Below are 26,413 nucleotides of genomic sequence, written 5' to 3'. Positions count from 1 at the left end.
CATTCAGTGCAGCTCCTAGAAGTCAATTCCTTTGTACAGGATCTTATTAAAACCCGAGTTAGTTGTGGGAGGAGCGCGGGGTTTCGCTCCAGCTCAAACCAGACATTTTTTCCAGGGGAATTCCTGGATGCCCCACGTTTGGAATACAGCAGATTAAAGCCAACAGAGAAGGAAAGAGGAGATCTGTCAAGAAGCAGGGGTGGTGTGTGAAGACAAAGAAACAAAAGAGCAGCAGCACAGCAGCAGCCTTTCTTTTTCTCATTACCATTTTGTTGAAGTCTTTCAGGGCGATGACCTACAGCACCTTCTGTGATGAAATCAGCTGATGTCAAATAAAGCCCAACTCAGCCTTACTGCTGCTTAAGCTAAAAACAAAGATACACACGGATGGTTATGAAATGGCAATGAGGAATGGAAGATAATGCTTTGTTTCACCATTCTGGATTAATGAGAACCGTGAAATAAACAAAGATGCTGTATTCTAAAGAACGGATGTGATATACGTACACTATAATTAATATAGAGGGATGATCGCAGAATCACAGAGTGGTTGCGTTGGAAGGGACCTCAAGGATCATGAAGCTCCAACCCCCTGCCACATGCAGGGCCACCAACCTCCACATTTCACAGCAGCCCAGGCTGCCCAGGGCCCCATCCAACCTGGCCTTGAACACCTCCAGGGATGGACGGGGCATCACAGCCTCTCTGGGCAGCTGTTCCAGCACCTCACCACTCTCATGGTAAAGAGCTTCCCCCTGACATCCAACCTCAATCTTCCCTCCTTAAAGCCTTTCCCCTCGTCCTGCTATTATTTACCCTTTCAAACAGCTGAATAATAAATGGGTCATCAAAAAGAAACAACAAAAATAATGGGTAAAAATGTCTATTATGCTTCTCATCGATGACAGCAACGATTGGAAATCCGCTTAGGATGGGGATGGAGAACAGGTTTGACACAGCACACTCATGATTTGGGATAAAGGCATTTCACCAGTTACACAGCTGCAATTAAGATCATCTCAGTGGCAAACAACAGCACTGGGGGAATTATTAGTGGCTTATTTGTCATACTGAATTACCTGCCGCATGTGTGTGCAGAACTACGGGCTTAACCACTCAAACGAATTGCCTCCAAGAAAAGTCATCTTTGTTTTCATTGTCCTCAATTTCACACCCAGGCCAGCAACACAGAACGTATGCATGTCAGCACGAAGCCTGCAGTTTGAGGAATCCACACTGACACGACAAGAACTAATCCTATTATTTCCTTAACAGCATCTGAATAGGCATTTTCCAAGTACTGCTTCTTATTGTAAATTTAACCCGTGTGTTAATTCTCTTACTGAGATCTCAAGCTGCTTTCTCCAGAATCGGGGATTTAGGGGAATAAAATCTCTTCTATTCAGTTTTGTACTTAAGAGAGACGAACCTTTCAAAATTAAGTGGGGGTTTGCTGACTGCATGCCTTAAAAGCATTTCTTCTCTTTCCAGGGCATTTGGAAATGCCTCTAAAGGCAATTTTAGCACATAGAAAACGACTTCTTAGCATATTTCAAGTACACACCTCCGTAAGATAGACAGCAGTTTGCACAGCTGTCTTTAAATAAGAATCAGGAGTGCAGAAATACGTGATGGGAAAGATTTTCAGCATGACTTTCACGACAACTTGAGTGAACAACCAAGCGGAGCTCCATTAGACTGAGTTACTTCCCACAGATTCAATACCCCTCCAATAAACCCCAACATCCAACGGTGCTCAGGTGGGGGAAGACTTGGGGGAAACAGGTTCCTCACCCTGACCTCCTGCAGCTGGGGAAACTTTTATCACCTCGTGCTCAGGGCAGGTTTCCTTCCTATAAAGAAACACTGAAGTAAGCAGCTGGTGTAGTGACCCTTGGCAACCCTGCCTATGGCAGGGGGGTTGAAACTAGATGATCTTTGAGGTCCTTTTCACCCCAGGCCATTCTAGGACTCTATGAAAGCTAACACTCGACACACACACGTGCTTCCCATGCCCTCCTGCAAAGCCCCACTGCTTGCTTTGCTGTGGGTACACAGGAACTTCTAGGTGGCGTATCAAACACTGATTAAAAATAAATCCAAATAATTAGGCTTAAATTTTAATATCCACGTACATTTCTCTGTAATGCATCACGAAGGGAATTTCATAAGGTTCCATGCTTAATTTTAATTATGCATTTCTTACATAATTCACCAAATTCAGTAATGGGCGATGAGTCTCCCAGCCATTCAAGTGAGTAACGAGATTTATCAGCCCAGTTTGTCACACGACAAATAGGATTCAGAGCTGTTATAAAGGCGGGTGATGAGAGATACATGGAGGGAGGGAAGAACCAGCAGCACTTTTATTTCCATGTAATAACGCTAATAATATGCAAATGAGTCCCCATCTTAATGAATCCTTCAGATGACTGCCACTTTCCAAACACTGAAAGAATGAACGCAGCAGCTCAGCTGCTGGGTTTTCAATGCTCTTCTGAAGCCATGAGGTTACCAGTGCCTGTACCCATCCATTTCCACCTGCCCAAGACGACACTCTCGCATCATGAAAGTTATCCCCACCTCCTGCTTTTAAGAAATAGTGATCACATCAAAGGCAGCTTCAAACTGCGCATGACTGTTGAATGCACGGAGCCCCGCAGGGCGTAAATGTGGAGCACGACTCTCAGGGTGCCTCAGAGACGATGCCAAATGCTCAACCCACCTTTGGACTGAGACTTGCTCTCCTACAACTCCTCAAACTTGATTTTGGAAGTTTCTTCAAAATCTCTACAAGGATTGGAAAAGCAACCTTTGCTGTCCTTCAATCAGTTGCACTCAGGCTTCTGACATCAGCTCCCCTGCAGCAGCTCCCCCAGGAGAACAGGTTCATGCTCACAAGCAGGAGACGTCAGCTATCACAATGGCCTCGAATGGTGCTCTCCTCACCAGTTATTTTATCTTCAAACACATTACAGGAACTCAAACATTTCAGATTTCTGCATCTCTTGCAACTTGCAAAGCAACTCCACCTTGATTGTAGCATCCTTTCCCACATGAAAGGGAGCTCATAAGCAGGAGGGAGACCAACTTCTTACACAGTCTGATAGCAAAAGAAGGGGTTTAGTTTTAAACTGAAAGAGGGGAGATTGAGGTTAGGTGTCAGGAACAAATTCAGAGGGCGGTGATGCCCTGGCGCTGCTGCCCAGAGCTGTGGGTGCCCCATCCCTGGAGGTGCCCAAGGCCATGGATGGGCCCTGGGCAGCCTGAGCTGGAGGCACCCAACCCACAGCAGGGGTTGGGACTGGATGGGCTTTAAGTTCTCCTCCAAACCAACCATTCTGTGATTCTACAATTCTCAATTGAAAACCATTTTTTCATTCCTGCTCTGACACCCATTTTACTCAATCTTCTCACACCTACATGTATCCACTCTGAGTTCCAGTTTGTCTTCCATTTCCACAGACCTTCAGGACAAGTATCAACCATCAGGGTGTCTCACCCCTCTGCTCTCCAACCAACTCTCCAACCTGACTTCTAAGGCTGTGATGCGGTATTCCTTTTTGAAAAAATCATTTACATATATATTTACCTATACAGCCATTTGTAATTTATCCACAAATCAATCTCATTCAATATCTATTCGCATTAAGTTCAACCCAAAATCGCAGCTCTAGTTTTAATGGCATTACGTCAGCTATCCTTTTTCCCCTAATAACTCCATTTGGCACAGTTTTGCTTGGAGCAGCTGTTCAGTAAAAGAACAAGCCAGTGTGTGTCAGCTTAGGTCATAACACATGTAGTTTTAAACTTTTAGGTTGCTTATCTGACCATATGGTACGTATGCCCATACCAAGGATATCCCGATTTGGAAAGGACCCATAAAGATCACTATGCTCCACACAGGACCTCCCCAAAACCATACTGTCTTAAAGACAAGTTATGTTCTAGAGGCTTTATAAAGATATCAAGAGAAAAAAGACCCTGAGTTCCCACAGGAAACAGAATCACAGAGTCACAGCATCACAGAATTGTAGGCGTTGGAAGGGACCTCCAGAGATCATCGAGTCCAACCCCCTGCCAAAGCAGGTTCCCTACAGCAGGTTGCACAGGTCGGCATCCAGGCAGGTCTTGAACATCTCCAGAGAAGGAGACTCCACCACCTCCCTGGGCAGCCTGTTCCAGTGCTCCGTCACCTCACTGTACAGAGGAACTTCCTATGCTGCAGCTTGTCTCCGTTTCCCCTTGTCCTGTCTCCACTCACCACTGAAAAGAGTCTGGCCTCGCCATTCTGCCCCCCACACCTTAGATATTTATAGACCTGGATCAGGTCCCCTCTCCGTCTCCTTTTCTCAAGGCTGAACAGACCCAGTTCACTCAGCCTTTCCTCATAGGGGAGATGCTCCAGGCCCTTCACCATCTTCGTGGCCCTCCGCTGGACTCTTTCCAAGAGATCCCTGTCTTTTTTGTACTGGGGAGCCCAGAACTGGACGCAGTACTCCAGATGAGGTCTTACCAGGGCAGAGTAGAGGGGGAGGATCACCTCCCTCGACCTGCTGGCCACGCTCTTTTTAATGCACCCCAGGATGCCATTGGCCCTCTTGGCCACAAGGGCACACTGCTGGCTCATGGCCAACCTGTCATCCACCAGGACACCCAGGTCCCCCTCCGCAGAGCTCCCCTCCAGCAGCTCATTCCCCAACCCTTACTGGTGCATGCAATTATTCCTCCCCAGATGCAAGACTCTACATTTGCTTCTGTTAAACCTGTAAAACCAGTTTGAGCACACAAAAGATGACTGGTGAGGCACTGGAACAGGTTGCCCAAGGAGGCTGTGGATGCCCCATCCCTGCACGCATTCAAGGCCAGGCTGGATGTGGCTCTGGGCAGCCTGGGCTGCTGGTTGGTGACCTGCACATAGCAGGGGGTTGGAACTGGATGAGCATTGTGGGCCTTTTCAACCCAGGCCATTCTAGGATTCTATCATTCTAATGCCAAAGAAGGTTCTGAGCCCCGCTTTGCTCACATCCTCAGGGAAAACCACAGCATGAACCTTTCCCTTCTCAGTCATCAAAGAACCTGCACAGAAGAAAACCCTATAAATGACAGAAAAACCTTGCACCAGCCTGCAGTACCCTCCTGGGGGCCAGAGCAGCCAGCCATAAGACAGCAGCCCCCGGGACGCCAGGCTTCGTTAGGCCTGGCACTCACAGCATGGCCTGTGAGACGTGTCAGCTGGAAGACAACAAAGCAGGCCCTTGCCAATGTCTCCCTTCCCAAAGCAACATACTGTATGACTTCACTGGGAAACTGCTGCCTCTTCACTAATTTTGCTCATTTTGACCTCAGATTGAGCTGTTTCTGCTGTGAGGTGGGACCTGCAGAGATGGGATTTCAACATCTGATCCAGCAGCAGAAAAGCTCTCCGCTCACTGAATGCAAAATACACCTCACCATTCCTCTTCCTGGTGCGTTATGGGTGGCCCAGAGGTGAAGAAGTGGTAGGAGCTTCAGTTGGAAGCCAAAAACAATCAGCTGCATCTGAAATAGCCTGAGAAAACACAGCACTGCCAGCTAGGGCATCACGACACCCTTCAAAGGAAGCGACCCACAGGTTTCTGATAAGCCATGAAGCCCTTTGTTCCTCCCTAAATTACAGCTAAGTAGGCAGATGAAAAGAAGCAGCAAGTCTTGCAGCAAGTCCCACAGCACCCAAATAAAAGAGAGGAATGATGATGGACAAATAAGCTACCAGGCTGGGGAACATCACTTAATAGAGCAGCTTTGTGGGCAGCACCAAGCTGGAAATCTTTATTCCGGCCTTTACAATCACCACTTGAAACGCCCTGTTGACACAACAGAACATGGCTCAATTTCAAGCACCGTTGAGGTTGAGTAATTTCAAACATCTTTTAATGTTTGTAGATGGTCCAGAGGGAAGTTGGCTGAAAAGATCTCCAGGGCAGCCACGTGGAAATCCATACAAACCCTTCAGATCATTACAGCGCCGGGCAGGTGGGAGGAGTGGATAATGAAGGGAGAAAGGTGAAGGCTCAGACTTCCAGATAAGTTGCTGGAAGCGTTTATTTATGCCCAGTGCCTCCATTACAAGGTCAGAGTGTGCCTTGGGGACCTGTAACAGAGCGATTCCTTCAACGCAGATTGCTACTTCAAAAGTGAGATTTTAAGCATAATCCATACCCCGCTTTCTTCTCGTGGTGTGAGTGGAGGGAGGTTACACGCTCCTGCTTTCTACTGGGTAGCACAAACCATCGCATGAGCAATCAGATAAGATGTTAATGCAGCTGGACTTAACCAGAATATCACAAGTCCAAGCTCTTAATGAAAGTCTGGAAAAGACTGCTGATAAATCTGGGTTAGAAACAAAGCATGTCAGAGAAAATGAGCAAAGTGATTCATCTGCAGAGCATCCCCTAAACTCGCGAGGTCAAGGGAGAGCCCTCTGAAAGTCTTGATTAAATTTACAAAGCATAAAATTAGCTGTTTGATGCTATTGCTAATATTGCAGTGATTCAGCAGCAGGATGAGCTGGTGTTAGACTATTAAACCAAGGTATGAGATGGAAAGGGCTCCAATGTCCCAGCACCTTCACAGGACGACAGAAGGGCTGAGGTAGGAAGGGAGGTCAAGCTGGTGCAACCCCCTACCAGCTGGATCTTCTAAATCCAGTCCATCCCTCAGGTCTGGTTCTTCAGATATATAAAAATAACCTGAAAGGAGCAACAACACAATTTTGGATATTGCTGGCTGCTGAACCAGGGCTAAAAGCTGCTCAAATCCTGCTGACACTTCTCATTTCTCCTTTTCCTTGTGACTCAGTGCATGAGCTGGGTTACCTACTGCTTCCTGAAGCTTTCTATTAGCACTTAGCAGTGGTAACGGTCTTAGAAATTAAAACAAAGGCAAACGTTAATGAGCCAATGCTCACACCACTTCTGTATGGAGATGGCTCTGCTCTTAAGGGAAGAAAATAAAAAGCAGCAGGGCTGCACAGGTTGCTCTAAAGCCAGCATTGGGGAACGTCTGACAGCTCCAGCCTGCAGGACTGCCTCCTCTGGGCATCCCTCACTGCATTGACCCTTTTGGAGCTCCACTGGCAGCATCACTTGTACAGCTTCAAAGAAAAACAAAGTTAAATCCTTCCTACCTGTCTGCAGCAATATCACCACCACGCTTGTATCTGGAAACAATCCATCCCATTATACGGATCCACACTGAACAGGATCAGGATGGATTCTCTTTTTCTTTAAGTTAAAGCTGCACTCAGCACTCTATGGCAGTAAGTCTATTGGCATCCTAAGAATCACAGAACTGTGAGTTGGAAAGGACCTTCAAAGGTCATCTAGTTGAACTCTCCAGTAATGACCAGGGATGCCTACAGCTAGATCCAGTTGTTGATCCAGTGGGTGAAGAATGAGAAAGGGTGTGCATGAATACCCAGATCCCAATCTACATCACCTAACAGAGCGCAGCCTGAAGCTGTCTCTGCTGCCAGCTGAACATCCAACCACAAAAGCCTTTCCTGAAGGAAGGTTTTGCTGGACAGACAGACAAAGTAATGCCCTGCAGGGACACAACCCTTCAGGGCACCAGCACACAGAGAGCCATGCAACCCAGCATTTCTGTATGACCCCTGCCAGTAATCAGCTGCTTCACAGGTGGGGTTCCTTCATCTCCTCTCATCTCCCATGTCAATTTGGATGCTTATCATAAGCAAACTCATCGGTGCCCATCTAACTTCATCCATCTGGCCCAGACACCACATTTGTTCACACCAGACTGTGACATATGGATTTTTCCTTCAAAAAAAAACAGGAGCGTTGGCACTGTGTGCAGACAACTGCTATGACAGCCGAGACGGCGTCTTTTAAGCTTCTAACATTTCCTCCTGCGTTCCGGTTGGTGCCTTTCCTTGAAAGAAGCTCTGTGTCTTTCACTTGAGACAGCAGAACTCCTCTCCCTTGCCCTGCAGAGAACAGCAAAACCTTTCAGTGTGTGCCTGAGCTGCTTGTTGTTGGCCTGCTCAGGACTGAGATGCCCGTGGTGATTTGATGAGTGCACACCAGGCCACACAGAGCTGAAATCCCTGGAGATGTTCAAGGCCAGGTTGGATGGGGCCCTGGGCAGCCTGGGCTGCTGTGAAATGTGGAGGTTGGTGACCCTGCCTATGGCAGGGAGGTTGGAGCTTCATGATCCCTGAGGTCCCTTCCAACCCAACCATTCTGTGACTCTACAATGATTCTATGAAGTCCCATCACAGAATCACTCAGGTTGGAAAAGACCTCCAAGATCACCCAGTCCAACCCCAGCCACCCCACCATGCCCACGTCCCTCAGTGCCACATCCCCACGGTTCTGGAACACCCCCAGGGACAGTGACCCCACCATCTCCCTGGGCAGCTGTGCCACTGCATCACTGCTCTTGATGAGAAGAAATGCTTCCTAATATCCACCTTTCTCCTGCAGCACGTGTTGTGGATACACGTGATAATGATTAACTCTCCCCTTCCAGAAGCCAAGGCAAATGCCATGAGAACTTTGCCAAGTGAAGACACTGCTGAAATGGCCTTACAAGTTCAGGTAGCACTGGGTCCTTCAGCAGCTCTGATTTCCTGAACGTGAAGCAGCCTCAGCTGAATTTCACTAATTCCTTCAAAGGCTCTCTTACACTCGTCTCCACAGATTATACAGTAAATGCGCTTTAATGAAGCACTTTCTAACCTCAACATAGCTTTTCAAAAAAATAAGCTTTAACCAATGGACCTCCGGTTATTTTCAGCATTTCACTGCTGCTCCTTTTCACCCACTCATCCTCAACAGGAAATTACAAAGTTATTCAGTGCTTTAAATGAGTTGCTTACATGAATGCATCCAGCTAGAAAGTTCAGCAAGGGCCAGGAACACCCAATTCCTCCTGAAAGTCACCACGTCCAAGGTCAGTGACATTTAAGCACTATTTCTGTAATCAATCAGCACCAACCCATCAGGACCCAGCCTGCTGCATGCATGTCTAACACAAGCCCAGATGGGATAAACCCAAATTTATCAGCTCCCATGTGATGACTTTACAAGAAACCTTTCAAATAACACTGCATTTTGGAGTGACAATGTTTACAACGCTTGGGAGCTGTGAATAAAACTGGAATAGCTCAGTGACAGCTTTCTCTAAACACAGCAGCCTGCGAAATACGTGAAATGATGCACATGCTGATTAGTGAGTTACTTGCTAGCTCCGTAAGGTAACAGTGCTGGTGTTGTCCTACAGATCCTTTGTGCTTGACACCTTTGTACACCATGAACATTGCAGGAAAATTGGTACTGTAAACTCAAGGGGCAGCTCAAACCCTGGGTCGTGGCAGCTCCCCATCAATGCAAGCTGGTGGATGAAAGGACGGAGCTCTGCCAAAAAGGACGTGGGGCTGTAAAAAAGGGACAGACTCTTTAGCAGGGTCTGTTGTGACAGGACAAAGGGAAATGGTTTCAAACAAAAACAGTGGAGATTTACAGTGGAAGGTTTTTTACAATAAGAGTGGTGAGGGACTGGTACAGGCTGACAGAGAGGAGGTGGTGCCCCATCCCTGCAGACAGCCAAGGTCAGGCTGGATGGGCTGTGAGCACTGATGGAGCTGTGGGTGTCCCTGCTCAGTGCAGGGAGTGGGACAGATGGCCTTGAAGGGTCCCTAACAACTCAAACCATTCTATTATACTGGGGTAACACAAACTTCTCCCTTTTGCCTCATTCAATCACAGTCAGGAGTTCATCCTGTCACCAAACAAATAAGAGGAGCTGATGGTAACAATTTCCAGGGGTCCCTGGGGGGATGACAAGCTTATTTGCAAGCTTTTTGTTCGCTGGGTGCACACAGCCAATGCACTGCAGGCATTCTCACATTCCCACCACCACCCCAAACAGTAGCTTTTCCAGCTCACCTCAATCTCACCCTTCCCGGCCTCAGATGCATGCCAGATAACATCTAATCATATCATAGAATCATAGAATAGCCTGGGTTGCAAAGGCCCACAGTGCTCATCCAGTTCCAACCCCCTGCTGTGTGCAGGTCACCAACCAGCAGCCCAGGCTGCCCAGAGCCACATCCAGCCTGGCCTTGAATGCCTGCAGGGATGGGGCATCCACAGCCTCCTTGGGCAACCTGTGCCAGTGCCTCACCACCCTCTGGGGGAAAAACTTCCTCCTCATATCCAACCTAAACCTCCCATGTCTCAGTTTAAAACCATTCCTCCTTTCCTATCACTATCCACCCTTGTAAACAGCCGTTCCCCAAATATGATAACTGTAAGCAGCTTTTGCATCTGAAGGCCCTCAGCTGAGCACAGAATTACACATTTGGTCTCTTTAAGACAAAAACTTTCTCACTGTGCTTTTGAACAGCACCCAGACAGATTCTCAGCCTAGTGGATTGAAAGCAGTTCCAACTACAAAAGGAAGGAAAAACTCAGGAACACATCCTAAAGAAAAGAGAATGGGAAGCAAGACCCTTCACATGGATGGCTGCAGCTCTGCTAGAACCAGAAACCACAGAACACAGCTCTGGGAAGCGTAAGATGTGCAAGAGGCTGATAATGGCTTCAATTAACATCAGCGTGCAAAGCCAGCCCTGCAAAGAGTTGGAGCAGAGTGGTGCTGCGATAGTTTGCTGCTTTCCAGGAGAGGTGAGCTGCAGGGACTCCTCTCACATCCATTATCCGTGAGGAGCAAGCTCTTGCCTGTGGAAATGAATCTTGGCTCAGGAGCGAGACAGCGCTGTTAGAGTGAAAGAAGCGCCTACATCCAATTACACTGCCTTAATGAGTCTAAGAATAGATGAATATTTTATCAATTTTCACCCTGAATATTTGGAGGGTTTTTCATTTCAGGAGAAAGAGAAGATGCAGATTCGTGGCACAGACGGTTCAAAATGAAGCAGACGTGGTCTTGCTCTGGTGAAGCCTGGTGACATGGCTGGACCGCAGACCCAACAAACCATTTGATGTCACTCCTCAGCCATCCTCTGCCACCAGTGTAAGGCCAGATATCTCCTTCTGCAGGGCTGGGAATAGAGGGGGGTTGGGTGATGCTACAGCTAACTCCTGGATTTATGCATCAAAACACTCTGCTACGATTTGTCCTCCTGCAAAGAACATACATGGTTGGATAGTAGGCAGAATTTCTTCTCAGGGAGTGGTGATGCAGTGGCACAGCTGCACAGGGAGGCGGTGGGGTCATCATCTCTGGAAGCCTTCAGAACTGTGGGGATGTGGCACTGAGGGACATGGGCAGTGGGCATGGTGGGGGTGGGCTGGGGTTAAGCTTGGGGATCCAAGGGGTCTTTCCCAACTGTAATGATTTTGTGATTCTATATAGAAGAGCAGCCACTATTTTCTGCAGGAGGCTGCAACAGCAACAGCTCAAAACACTCCTTGGTGCCTCCATCTACAGGCAGTTCTCTGTTCAGGGTGGCAGGGCATATCCTGATCCAAGGCCAGTGCGATGCAACTGATTTAGAGACAGGCTTGCCTGATCTCCTGGGCAGGATATTCTCCCTCCATCTTGAATTAAAACTCAGCATGAAGCAAAACTGGCTACTGTTGAGCTGTGATACATGAAACAGTTGGTAAAACATTTTAGGATCCTTCAGGAAAAATGCTAAATATCTCTTCTATAATTCAATGTATGTTAAATACACTCACAGCACATCTTGACTCTTCAGTGGCAGAGGAAAATACAAGAAAATCTGTGCTTGCATTGTGATGCTAAGGTATGGAAATGGTCCACAGTCTTGGAATATTCAGTGCTGAATGGGATAAAGTTTTGTGCAAGGAGGCTGTGGATGCCCCATCCCTGCAGGCATTCAAGGCCAGGCTGGATGTGGCTCTGGGCAGCCTGGGCTGCTGGTTGGTGACCTGCACACAGCAGGGGGTTGGAACTGGATGATCACTGTGGGCCTTTTCAACCCAGGCCATTCTGTGATTCTATCATTCTATGACAAGAGACACTGCTACAATGGATTAGTGGGTACAGTGGTGATGGGCTGACAGCTGGACTGGGTGATCTTAGAGGTCTCTTACAATCTTAATGATTTTATGATTCTAAGAAGGAGTCCTCCTCTCAAAAGCTGTTTCTGCAGTAGGGCTCCATCCCCAGGCTGCTTTTGCCTGAGACGACATCACAGGGACAGAGCTGAGACCACAAGGCAAAGGCACATGTACTCTTTTTCCACACCTGCACACCATTAATTGCTGCTGGCAAATTAATTGCAATGGAAAAATATTTTTGCACACTGCTTGGAGCAGCTTTGAGCATTTAACTGTGCTCCACTGTTCATACAAACACGGGGGACCTACTGACCATAAGCATCACCATACACTTCGCCAACTTGGAACACATTCCTTCTTAGGTGCTAAATTAGGAGATTGTTTGACACCTAGATTGAGCAACAAGGAAAAAACAACAGTGCTGCAGCACACCGCACGTGGGAATGCTCTCATCTAGGATTCAATTAGTCTTCCCAAGTCCCTCCCAAAAGCTCTGCCAACTGTTTTCTCCCCAAGGATCTCTGCTTTCTGGACCCCGGCCCATGTCTCAAACCGCTCTGTCTCACTCGCATCCAGGCTGGGAGCTCTGAGTGCTTCGGCAGTAGGGGAGGGAGAGGCACTTTACAAGCAGAAGTATTATTCTCTTGCAGTGAAGCACCCTCTTCTCCTGCCTGGAGCAACAGCAAACCTTCCTTTTCTTTGGTTTCTAACAATATCTTCTTCCTGCTGCAGAGTTACAAAAGGCCCGACCTGAAAATCAGCTCTTAAAACAACTGTCAGCAGTTTTTAAAGCCTGTTAAGTACTAGGCTGGAAGGAGAAGGGGAACCAACATGCCTGGGAGGCAAGCTACTGTTCAGCTTCACTTCACCGGAGAAACCAAAGGAAAAATAAATACAGGCGTATGTTGGTAAACCTGAGCACTAGCATGTTATGGGAGAGCCCCAAAACACCAAGCTGTGCTCACAGCTCAGCCCTACCCAAGGAGAAACCCTACAGACCCTCACTTGCACACACACCCGCAGGTATCAGGGATCTGAATGCAGCTGTTAGATGCCTTTGAAGAGCTGGAGCAATGCGAGGTGGCAACAGTGCGACGGGTCTGCAAAAGCATTGCCTTCGTTCAGCTCTGAAGCAGGGAGAGTTTCTGTGCGCTGTGCTGCCCACCCTGCATCAAGGATCTGTTTAAATCTCAGTACGTTCCCTGGCGGGGAGCCAGCCATATTTGCGTGACCTTCATCTTCTCACTGCCCAAGTGTATATTTCATAGACCAACATATTATATACCTCCAGGTAATGAAAGCGCATTCATAATCTGATAAACCACTCTCCCCAGCCAGGCTCAGGCGAACCGTTTAACTCTACTGTTACATTTTTTTTTTCTTTTTTAATGGAAGATTAAACCAAGAAATCATTGTCTATTCCTTTTTCTTAAGCACTGGTGCATGCTGTGCAGCATCTGACAAGTAAAGAGCCAAGAGTTCAAATACCCGAATTCCTAACAAAGCTGAGAAACCTGTTTAAGAAATAAGACAGGGTCACAACATTTTAGCACCTGGTAACTTCTTGATGCTGCTTTCAGCAAAATAGTTTGTAAAGCGGTCATACAGGATTCCACCTTTATTACCTCAGCACTACCAAGATTTTGACTCTTGATATATGCAGAGTAATCATAAAATGGCTGAGTTGAAAGGGACCTTAAAGCTTACAGAATCACAGAACGGCCTGGTTTGGAAGGGACCTCAAGGATCACGGATCTCCAACCCCCCACCACATGCAGGGCCACCAACCTCCCCATTTCATAGCAGCCCAGGCTGCCCAGAGCCCCATCCAACCTGGCCTTGAACACCTCCAGGGATGGATGGGGCATCCACAGCCTCTCTGGGCAGCCTGTCATGGGCTGGGAAACCCCAGCAGCTCAGCCTCGCCTTGGGCACATCCAGGGATGGGACACCCACAGCCTCTCAGGGCAGCAATGCCAGGGACTCACTGCCTTCTGAGTAGAGGATTTCCTCCTAACTTCTAAACTAAATCTGCCCTCTTTTAGTTTAAAGCCATTGCCCCTCGTCCTATCACTATCAGACCATGTGAAAAGTCAGTTCCCCTCTTTCTTACCACTTCCTTCAAGAACTAGAGGGTCACTCTCACGTTTGCCCAGAGCTCCATCTTCTCCAAGCTAAACAAGCCCAACTGCCTCAACTTTTCTTTGTGTCAGAAGTGCTCCAGCCCTCTGATCATCTTCGTGGCCCTCCTCTAAACCCACTCCAACTGTTCTACTGTTCTGTTGTGCTGACGTCCACATGCCATCCCTGCCAACCTCGTGAAAGTCACCAAGGCCAAGAGCCAAGCTGGGGCAATCCCAAGCACAGATACAGGCTGAGCAGGGAATGAGTTGAGAGCAGCCCAAAGGAGAAGGGTTTGGGGGTGCTGGCTGATGAAAGATTCAACATGAGCCAGCAATGTGCACTGCAGCCTACAAGGCCAACCGTACCCTGGATTGCATCAAGAGAAATGTGAGCAGCAGGGCGAGGGAGGTGATTCTGCCCCTCTGCTTTGCTCTGTGAGACCCCACCTGGAGCACTGCGTCCAGTTGTGGGGCCCACAACACCAGAAGGACATGGAGCTGTTGGAGCAGGTCCAGAGGAGGGCCACAGAGATGATCAGAGGGCTGGAGCATCTCTCCTACGGGAACAGGATGAGAGAGCTGGGGATCTTCAGCCTGGAGAAGAGAAGGCTCTGGGGTGACCTTACAGCAACCTCCCAGGACCTGAAAGTGGCCTACAGAAAAGCTGGGGAGGGACTTCTTATAAGGGCATGTAGATAAAGAATGAGGAGAAATGGCTTTAAACTGGAAGAGGGTAGATTTAGACCGCTCAAATTACTGAGTAGAATCACTCGTATCGTCACAGGAAAGTAATTCCGTGGGCAAGCCACGAGCAGCAGCACTTTGGTGCTAAGGCCAGAGAGGTGTCGGTAGGAGCAAGGAGACGTCAGCTCCATTTGCACACAGCCGGTGCAGCCGTAGCTCTGGAGCTATTAGCGATGTCTCTGCGCTGTTCTCTAGGGACCAACTCGGTATCACTATCACATACTTCTCCGCAGCGATGGAAGCACGTTACAGGCTGATAAAAGGCAATCTGTGGTGTTTCTTACAGGCCTCCGAAGACGAACAATTTATTAAAAAGAGCTTTTCAGGAAAGTGGCGAAAACAAAACGTTCTTCATCAACACCTCGCTCCAAATCCATCTTCCCTTCACCGATGACAGGAGTCGGTGCTGCCAAGCCGCCCTTCCCTAATTGCCACTCTTTTGCTTTTGCAGATTACAAGCGGTGATGCCTCCTCACTCGTCAGCAAAGGTCTGTGCTGAAAGGTCACGACGACATCCAAGAGCTCAGTTGCCATGTTCCCAATGAGAGCTCCAGTAGGGACAGGAATCCCTCCTCTCGGACCAGGAGGTCCCACTGATAACTACAGAGAAAGCCAAGCTGACAATGCATAGCAGATCAGCATACACAATTAATATCTAAACTGTAATTATCAAAGTAAAGAACAAAGCGGCTCAGAGATGGTAATGAGCCTTGCTTTTCTCATCCTCTGTTCAGTCACTTGCAACAGGTCTCCCAGGCACTACAGTGAATGAGTGTAACGAAGGGATGCTCCAGGGCTTGGTTAGAGGCTACTGCATCCAGCTGCGCATCCTTCATTAGAACAAAAGGAAACTGGGAGGAAACAGAGGGTCTGATTCTCATTTACCACTTTAAGCCACTCTGGAAGTGTATATGTGAGCACAAACTACACCCACACCTCCTCTAACAGCAGTGCAAATGAGCTGTAATGGGAATGACGATCCAGCTGAAGATTTCAAGTTAAGAACTAAAGGAAACACCGAGGAAAGCTGTTTTGTTGTCTCGTGCTCTGTGCAAACAGTGTTTTCTGTGTCAGGTGGGATTGCTCACCTCTCCCTGAACAGCACACGGGGATTGCAGTGCCGAGTGAAAACACAAGGCATGGAAATGCCCAACAAATGAACCAGCCAAAACCTCCTTCTGCTGTGACTGCACCTCCACTGATACAAAAATCTCCCCTCGGCCCATCTGTGCGAAATCAGCCCAATCAGCCAAGTCAAGTGAAATAAGTAGGGCTCTAACAGCACCAGGAGCCCCGCTCCTTCCCAGCACACCTTTATCCATCACAGGTCACACCACTGGATTTCTAGCATATTGTTCCTCTGTGTCTGTGCAGCTCAAACCTGACAGCAGCGCAGCATGTTCACATCACCCTGTGATTTATTAACTCCAGGACGTCTCCCTTCTGTCTGGGTCAGGACATCCTATCTCTACTCCGGAAACGATACTCAACACTGCTTTATAACTCAGTCCCACGGGATGGAAAGCCTTTTTCTGCTCTTCCTCCAAAAATTTTAAGGGATTCCAGTTCATCGCTAAGATTAGAATACATCATCTGAACGCGTTACAGAGACAGAACAGAAAAATGTCAAAAAACATGTTCCAGAATTACATTATCAAATTGGATTGGGGAGGGGAGAGATGTCAAAATATTTTGGTAGAGGAAGAATTTGGAAGCTCATCTTTGAAATCACACTGCGGTGAGCAAAGCGGGTGGCGCTCAGCACTCAGCCAAAGCCCAATTCATTTTTGCTCTGACTCAGAGTAAGCCAACAACACGTGAACCCCAAATCCCATCAGCACAGACCCCCTCAACACTCTCCATCGCTCTCCTTACCCATGCCACGGAGGGCTGGCCCATGCTTCCAAAGCCCATGTGGAAGCAGATGGCAGTCACCTCATTGGGATTCAATGCAATCTGCTGCTGGTGGGGGAAAAACCTTCACTGTCTCTCCCACAAATGTAAAACCTGGGAAGTTCAGCCCACTTCTCAATGTTTTCTAACAGTTTTGCCAACAAAGCCAGCTATGCTCAGGAGGAACACATGTTTCTTGTTCACGGGTTTGACTCCACAGTGAAAAAGCTTGCAGATAATTCTGGAAGTGGTTTGTTGTCTTCTTAGCACGGCTTTGAAATCCACACACACACACACCACTCATGACAACATGATACAGACTATAGGTTTCCTAGCCCATTTTCTACCAAAGCACTCAGGATCTTAAAGAAAATATATAGATGCAAGTTTGCATCTACCCTTGCCAACTCCTCCAGCCCCGTCTAGGACACTCTCAGCAAAACCCTGCCCTCCCAGGTATGAAACCTGTGTCATTTCCAACCATGATGAGCATTTTCCATTGGGTTGGCAGAGATGCTGGCAGGACAGGTCCTCAGGCACAGACCTTGTGGCGCCAGATCACACAATCAAGTTTCTACCCATTTACTTGTCCATTAACATCCCAGCTTGGAAACCAGGATATTCTGGGCATCAGTGTTGAAAGCTAACTTTGAGGTCAATGGCACTCATTGCTCTTCCCTCACCCACAAATCTGATCTTTTTAACTCAGAAAGCAAGCAGGTTGTCCAGGCATGATTTAGCCCTGATAAATCCATGCTGAATGTTCCCCAGCACCTCCTTTTCCTGCAAGTGCCCACAGATGTGTTCCAAGAGGATTCACTCCACGATTTCCCCAGGGATCGAAGTGGGGCTGACCAGCCTGTAGCTCTTTGCATCATCCTCACTGAAGACCAAAGCAAAGAAAGCACTGAGGACCTCAGCTTTGTCTGGGTCTTGTGTCCCTAAACCACCTCACCTGCCCCATCCAGCAAGAGGCCACGTTGCTAAAGCAGCATCTCATCATGCTGCCTCTAAACATGCCCTTGCAAGTATCAAACATGAGTTTTGACTTTCTTACCACCATCACTGTATGCCTGGACAATATTCCCAACCTCCATCCTTGAAGCCAGACTCTGCTTCTGCCTCCTGCGTGCTGCTTTTCTGCGTAGTGAAGGCACCAAGAACCTCAAACAGAGCTCATAACACGATGCCTCCAAAGAAAAACATATTTGACCCCATTCAAATCTCAAGGTCTAATCACAGAATCATTAAGGTTGGAAAAGGCCCCTAAGACACCCAACCCCAGCCCACCCCACCATGCCCACTGCCCATGTCCCTCAGTGCCACATCACCACGGTCATGAAACCCCTCCAGGGATGGTGACCCCACCGCCTCCCTGGGCAGCCATGTCACTGCATCACCACTTTTCCTGAGAGTATTTTTTTTTCTCTAAAATCCAACCTGAGAGTTCCCCAGGAGATGAAAAACTGCCTGGAGCTGTTAGTGATTAGTTAACTCCCTTCACAGCAGCCTGTAAATAACCCTGGCTTGACATAAATGCCAGTGGTCACAAAGCTTCAAAGTTCTTCACAACATGGCAATGTTATTTGACTGAGTATCTCCATGCAGGAATGAATTCTGGAAGTTGATTCTGTGTGATGCAATCAGGATATTTTAGTTCCTGGAGATAAGACGGCACTTTTTCTCCCACCCACAGCTATAAACTTCAGAAGCGTGACAGATTTCTTACAAACCTACAAATGTTTGCTTCACTGTTTCAACAGTTCGAAAGTGCATTAACTGTATTAAAAGGCTATAACCTGTAGTTACAACATTTCTGTCATCCCCAGTGTTTCATACACGTTAAATGCAGCTTTCAATGAGCACATTCTGATTCTCCCTAGCATAGAAATGCTTTGCTGTGATTTCTCTCTTGAGGAGAAATGCACCTCCGAAACCCATCTAGCTGACCCCAAGAGTACAAGTAGAAAGCAGACAATCAACTTCTGAATTGGGTTGAGCTGGGAACTCAAATGTGCTATAATGAGACCAAAAAGCCCCACTATCTACACCTTTTCTTCACAAAACTTATTTATATTCCTGTAACACTATTCCTGGGGCCCATTCCAAACAAACCACGTTACTCAATGCTTTGGCTTATGACCTCCTTCTGTTATGGACACCTTCACCATGCCCTCATCTAAATGAGATGGAAGACGAAGCAACGCAAGAAGACTTAGGTCATAAACCATCAATATTCACATTGAAGGTTTTAAAAGAACTAAAGAAGGAAAATTACAGTTTAGAGAGCCTGCATTTCTTCTTGGAGAGCTCTCTGCATGTCAAACGTTTCCAATCCTAACAATAATTTGGATCTTGCATCATAGCCTTTTTACACCTCCCTAGCAAGAGCCACAGTACACTCACAGCATGCAGTTTGCTCAAATTCAAGCAAACCAGACCAGTGCCACCCTTGGGTGATGCCCTCCTTTCATGATGGACCAAAATTCTTCAGGACATGGGAAAGCCCACGTTATCCCCTCTTCTCTGCCAAGAAACAATCCCTTGAAACTGCCTGCTGCCTGGAAGAGGAGCTTGAGGAATTTGTTATTGATTGGCTCCCCTGCCAAAAGCAAAGCATAAAGCTTTTCTAACCTACTTTAACCCCATCAGCTCATGTAAAAAATTCATTAAAATTGCTTCATAATATAGAGCAACAATCACCTTTCACAAACAATGCAAGGCTTTGCAGTTTCTCCCTGTTGTGCCATGGAAAACCTTCTGTGGCTGAACATCACCTGCACGTGCTGCTGCTGACAATGCAGCAGTGCTGTACCACAGCCCCATCCCCTGCAGTACATCCTCGGTTATGAGCCTTGGGGGCAGGATCCACGTCAGCACTCAGTGCAGATGGGTCATGCCAACTTTTAATTGAGGAAGGGTGCCACCAGGTGATGCTGCACCGGTGCCAAACCTTGCTCTGCCAGAATTGTTCTGGAGACCGTCTGCAACATTAACAGCAGGGAAAGAGCTGAAGACGGGTCTGTTTGCTTCTCTGGAGAAGGTCTAGCTGTTTTCCTTGGTTCACACATCATATGTCATCGCTTTGAGGACTGCCTCTGAACACAGGGATGATACCAACCCTCAGGATCCATCCAAGCACTCTGGTTCAGTCCTTGGCACGCCGTATTAAACCTAGCACAGTGCAGACACTGCACACACTGTGGGCTTCAAATGATGTGCCAGCTCTTGACCCACCAGGTCAGCTCTTAGACACTATGGAGATCACAGGCTGAGTTTTAATGCCCTGGAGCCAAGAGAGAGACTTACCCTAACAGTAATTTTACAGAATACACCTCTTCAGAAGCACTCGTGCTCACTTTAAAGGTTAGGCACTGTTTCACAAGATTTATTTTCATTAAATGAGACTTTATCTTCCTTTCTATAAATCATTTGATGTCACATTATACTTGGGCTATAATACCAGCTGGACAACTTCACACCTTCCCAGGCAGAAATGTTAAACAGGGAATGAATGCTCAGGAAGTGGAGAACAACATACTGGTTAGTATGTGGGATGCAAAGCAATGCTAGGCTTAAGAGCATCAAACCAACTTGTTTAGGGCAGGAGACAGACATGAAGTGTTGGGTAAGACAAATACACCAGTTAAGAAGAGACTGGTTTTGGAAAGTGACTGATAAAGTATATAAAACCTTCTAACCAAGAAGAACAATCTCCTTCTACCCTACAGTTCAGTCCAGATGGACACTACTTGGGCATGGTTCCTTCTTGAGGGCAGCCTGAGTTTTCAAGCATTACAAAGCAAAGTGGAGATCTCCAGTTTTACCCCATTTCCAGTACATCAACTTCAAGTACACGAAACTCTAGGGCCATCATTATTACGTGTTTTGGAGGCAGACATTTTGTTGTAAGTTGGATAGAAATCACTTATCAGAGAGCAGTAGGTGGGATATTATTGTACTCCTGACTAGTTGGCCTGAGTAGCAATAAGTCTGTGCATCTATAGCAAAAGGGGAAAAACCACAGTCATCTAATAAGAATGCAATTCACTGCCTCAGAACACAGTTTTGGTCAGATCTTAATGCTGCGTAAATTACATTTGCTTCAGCAATCAAATCTCCCTCTCATTACCTTACTGCTACCAGGACCTCTGAAATAATTGACATGATCACTTGTAATGGGTAGGAAAGTTTTGATTTTAGGGCAGCCAATCTTGCCCTCTTTTTCTGCAGTACTTAGACTCATCCGTTCATATAATCAATTTTTCCATTTAAATGCTCCTTTTGACAGGAAAATGAATTCAAAATTGTTCAGCATTCCCAGTGATTAAGAAGAGAAATGGAATGAAAGTTGTAAAAAGAGTTTCTAAAAGACGACACTGTGCTTTCTCATCCTGTGAGGGGTTCAGGTGCCACAGTTGTGGTGGTGGGGGGCTGCAGGGGCCTTATCATTCTCTGCCAGAGACCAAGACACACTTTTCTACATGCCCAATAGCAAATCCTCAGCTCTGTTGTTTGCCAGGTCCTCTCTGCACAGAAATACTCCTTCACTTGAGCAGGGAGTCTTCTGCTCCTAAAGGCATCCTTGCACTCACCCGTGCTTACAAACTTACACCTACCCTGCTCAAAACCAGGCTGGCTGAAGAGACAGTAAAAGAATTAGAAACCAAAAAACCCTAAAACTTACACATCTGGTATTTCCTCTTAACACCTCTTCAGCATTCACTGTTCGCTGAGCCTTTCATTTCCTTCTCAAATAACCTCCTACTGAGTTAAACCAACGCAATCGAAGAAAATCTCAGTAACCAGGCCAACAAACAGAGCTTGCATCTGTCTACAAAGCACGTCTGGATGTGTCACACGCCCTGCAAGGCCTTGGGTGCCGTATGGCTGAGCTGGGAATGGCATCAGGAAGATAACCAGAATCCCAACCTTGGGTGACAGCATCACTCCTGCCAAACACATACTTGTGGAAGAGGAATGTTTCTCTAAGATGAATGGGTCTATGAGCAAAGGAAGTGATGAAGCTCCTGCAGGACTCACCCACAGACTCTTTGACACAACGCATAGCAGCTTTACTTCGTAGGGACTGCAACAGGTTCTTTTTCTCCTCTGCTTCTGTGGACTCTGACAAAACTGGACATCTTCAAAATGTGCACTGAAAAATTTGGTTGAAATTAGTCAAATTCCAAAGTGAGCAGCCGGGTGGATGAGGGAAAGGCTGCTGATGTGATCCACCTAGACATCAGCAAAGCCTTTGACACTGTCTCCCATAGTATTTTCCTGCAGCCCATGGCTTGGACAGGTACACTGTTCACTGGATAAAGAACTGGCTGGAGGGCCAGGCCCAGAGAGTGATGGTGAATGGAGTTGCATCCAGCTGGCGGCTGGTCCAAGTGGTGTTCCCCAGGGGTTGGTACTGGGACTTACCCTGTTCAATATCTTTACAGATGACCTGGACAAGGGCACTGAGTTCCCATCAGCTTTCGCCAGCTCCCAGCTCCAGTTTTGGCACCAAACTGGGTATCCTTACGATTTGAAAATGCAGCACAAAAGATCTCACCTGTCCTGGCCACAATCCTTCTCCTGCACGCTAGCTTTCTTAAAAGCTCACGTGGTCAAAGAAGACACTTACTAAGCAGAAAATGCAAAATCTGGAGAAACCTGGCTGTGCCCAAGGAGCAGAGAAACCTTGCTTGGGAAGGGATGTGCTATCAGTCTGATTCCTGCTCCAAGGGGAAACATGCAAAGTTCATATGGCATGGGCAAAGACTTCCCAAATAAGCCTAAGTCAATCCAGCATACAACAAGCAGAGTGTTCTCTGCTGGCATATCAAAACCACATCCAAGACCAGGTACAACCCCAAAACACCACTGCAGCTTTTCTGCTTTCCTCTTGCCCCACATAGAATCATAGAATCACAAGGTTGGAAACGACCTACAAGATCATCCAGTCCAACCGTCTCCTCATCACCATTGCCACCACTAGTACTAAACCATATCGCGCAGCACATCATCCACACGCCTCTTGAACGCTGCCAGGGACGGCAACTAATAATATCCTAATATCCTCCCCAGAAGATTGTAAGTAAAAAAATGTTAATTCCAAGCTCAACCAATTCCAACGAGACACGCTATGCCGGCTCCCGTTCTACTGAGAGAACAATTTCATACTCTGGCTGCAAGATAGAGAAGTTTGCGGGCTCAGGACTCTGCCAAGGCAACACATGGATATCACAGGGACCCTAACAAAAGCTGACAGCAGACGCTCTCCTTATATTCTCTGCCAGGTCTCCTCTGTGCCAGAACATTCAACTGTCTCCAGCCCCCTCCCCGACAAAATGCCCCAAAGCTCTGCCTTACCCTAATTGACGGGCGAAGCCAATTTGCACAACACCGATGGACAGAAAGCAGCAGCCCAGGTTATGCCAGCCGGCGCAGGTGCTGATTATTTTCAGCATTTAGGAGCTCTGAAGTCATATCTCATGGCTGCTGAACAAAACCTGCAGAGTCTGGCATTACGAGCTGCGTTCCTGCTTTCTCAGAAAGCCAGCAGTTAATGGCATTCAGGCTGAATCTAGAATCATGAGAATATCTTTATTAAGCATGTCAGAAAACGTAGCAAAATGCTGTGTCGAACAATTGGCCGTAGCAATGCTACTCAGTTCTGCAAAGTGAGTCTGTATCACATCTGATGTGTTACATAAAATATATGTCAGCATTTTCCTGGCAATAACAGTACAGCAGTTTCTGAAAACCTCAACACGCAGCAAATAAAATATTTGCAATGCACTTGGAATTGTGGTCACTGCGCAGCTTAACACACTCAGCTCCATACTCAATGCCTCAATGGCCTTAGAAGAGCACTGAACAAACGTAGCCTGTAAAGGCATGAAAGTACTGGGTGTTAGGTCTCCAGGTATGTATTTCAGGTTGAAAAGAAGCTATCTGTTTTTATTTAGCTCCGTTTATGCATTCCTGCATATAGGTGAGTTCCCCTCAAAAAAACAAGAGATGAAAGCAGGGAAGGAGGACTGGCGTAAGAAAGGAGGCAAAAGCTTGGGGCTTGAAAATTGCTGTGATTACTCAAGCTAAGAAAGGAATCAGAAAGATGAAGAAAAAGATGGATGGTTCATATAAGGACAGGAGGGAAAACATTACAGCAAGCGGATGGAGAAAGGAAAAAAAAAAACAACCAACAAGCAAAGGAGTGACTTTTAAATGAGCTGGAGTATTGCCTAGGGTCAGAGACGAGCACCAGGAGCCAGGAACGAACCCTCCGAGTTCATCGAGCATGTGATTTCTGCCTGAAAACCTGCTCAGCTGCAGCCCTCGCTGCTGCACGTGATGAGGCTTTGCAGCCATTGCTGCTGGGTGCCAGCATCCATGGGCAGCCCTGCACCGCACTTCCACCAACTCACACACTGCATGCAGCGCTTAAATGGGAGGAGGGAACCTTGAAGCAAACCCAAGTGCGGACCAACAGCTTCCAGTGACTTCACACCATCCAACCCCTCCAAATTCTCTTCCCAAATTCCCCACCTAGAGGCTCCAAATGAGCCTAGATTTCAACTCAAGGGTCTGAGGAGCACCAGCTCCTCCCAAATCCCATTTGTGAGCTCCTCCCCCAACCACACAGCTAACCTCAGCTGGGAGAAGAGAAGGCTCCAGGGACACACGAGAACAGCCTACCTAAAGGGGGGGGTTGGAAGAAAGAAGGGGACAGACTCTTTAGAAGGTGAAGGACAAGGGGTTCATCAGCACGTTTATGAGCCAGCCTGGGTGTAAGGAAGAAGTTATTCTCAGTAAGGGCAAGTGAAGCACTGGCACAGGTTGCCCAGAGAGAGGTGGGTGCCCCATCCCTGCAGACAGCCAAGGTCAGGCTGGATGAGCACTGATGGAGCTATGGGTGTCCCTGCTCAGTGCAGGGAGTGGGACAGATGGCCTTCAAGGGTCCCTCCCAACTCAAATGGATTCTGTGATTCTATGATTCATCCCTCTCACGTCCCAAAACGTGCTGCCCATCAGCCACGCTGCCGCACTGTCCATAAAAATCCCTCTGAAAAAGGAAAAACAAAAAATCAACCTCAAAAGGAACACAGAGGAACACTGCAGTGATCCAGTGCCACTACAGACTGAAGTCAGTCTGATTCAAGGGAGGTACTGCAAAACTTGCAGCTTTTCACACAATATACAAAGGAGTATGCAGGGCTGGGCTGGAGCAAGTGGAAAAGGAATAGCAGCTGTGTTGTGGGTCCATATTCAGCCCTGACATGCTCAGCAAGAACAGGACCAAGTCCGTTTCAGCTATCTTTGTTTCTGCTGGTGTCCTACTCTTCAAAGTGCTTCCATTTCTGTGAATGCAGTTATCCCAGGAGAGCAATCCTGAGTGGTTTAGGAAGTCTTTTGTTTAGAGAAGAAATCGGAAATCCTAGCTACAGATCCTAGCACATAATAGGCAAAAAACACCAAACCTACTCAGTTTTTTCCGTTCTCCCAGAAAACGAGCTCCAAAGCAAACCAGATTAAGCAGAAGGAAGAAGATAAAGCGCTGCCAATGGGGCTCACTGTGACCTCCACAGCCATTCCCTGCATTAGGTAATTCTATCTTTGTCTCAGCCAGCCATAGAGAAAGCACTGGTGCTGATTTTGATGCTTCTTGACACCTATCAAAACTCCAGATCTTGCAAGTACGGTGAGGTGTCTCTCCTACCCTTTCCAGCTCTCCTTCTTCCTTGAAGAAAGACATTAGGTGAGGACACAGCCCTAAGCTTGACAGCATAAATTCAGGCTGTTCTCCCAAAGAAGGAAGGTATCCACACACATTTGGCAGAGGAGGGGCTGAGCATCTGTGATGCTTCTTGACTATTGCTATGAAAAGGAAAACAATTCACCAGCTAGCAGAGGTCCAGTTTAGATCAGTCCTTCTTCCCCAGGTCTGCAGTACCCCAAGGCCCCTGCAGCACAGAGATGCTGTCATGTTAACACCGCATCTCCTGCAAAGCAAAGAGCAGCTTCTAGGCCTGGCTGCAGCATCCTGGTGACCCAGCTCACCCTGGGACCCAGTGATGGGCTGAGAACAGCAACAGGCTCCGTAGGCAGAGGACAAATGCTAGAGGAGAGGTTTATGGGAGCAAGAGAGTGATGAAGGCTGGCAGGCACATAGGACGCCAAATTTCCTTAGAAATTTTTAGGGTCTCCCCTAAATCTTCCTTGGTCCTGCCTTGACTAAGGCTGGCCCTGCCAGAGACACTAATTTTCCCTACCCCATCTGTTTGGATTTGCTTACTTACTAATTTATAAAACGTCTATCTCCATGGTGGCTAAGCATTTTAATCACAGTGATTAACGCACTGAGCAAGAACAAAACAAAAATGGTTAATCAAAGGCTATTAGCAGTGTTTGAATGTCTAGACGCCACTTTTTGCACATGAATGCTGGTAAACGATCATCTCCCCATAACCCTCACACGGTCCCTGATTTATTCCTTCTCCTTCCAGCTCCACTGTTTGCCACACCACATTGGGAGTTTGACCCATCGGGCACCAAGAGGACATAACAGGCTCCTGCAGGAAGCACCAGGGCTTCTCAGCCCAGCTG

At 47.3% G+C, this 26,413-nt stretch overlaps 1 protein-coding gene across 2 annotated transcripts in view; it reads right to left on the bottom strand.

The window, feature by feature from the left end:
• XKR6 (XK related 6) overlaps positions 1-26,413 on the bottom strand; it is a 142,784-nt gene that overhangs the window by 96,210 nt on the left and 20,161 nt on the right. The window contains exon 2 of one of the 2 annotated variants that reach the window (XR_006181172.1): positions 7-365. The exons of the other annotated variant lie outside the window; for it this stretch is intronic. The gene's annotated coding sequence lies outside the window, so the exon portion shown is untranslated. Of the gene's footprint in view, positions 1-6; positions 366-26,413 lie in introns of those variants that run through there. 2 annotated transcript variants of the gene reach the window in all.

This window comes from Lagopus leucura, unplaced genomic scaffold, assembly GCF_019238085.1.
Source record: "Lagopus leucura isolate 7727_CA_CO unplaced genomic scaffold, USGS_WTPT01 Super-Scaffold_100038, whole genome shotgun sequence".
In the NCBI taxonomy this organism is placed as follows: domain Eukaryota; kingdom Metazoa; phylum Chordata; class Aves; order Galliformes; family Phasianidae; genus Lagopus; species Lagopus leucura.
This window is presented reverse-complemented; position numbering and strand designations above follow the sequence as displayed.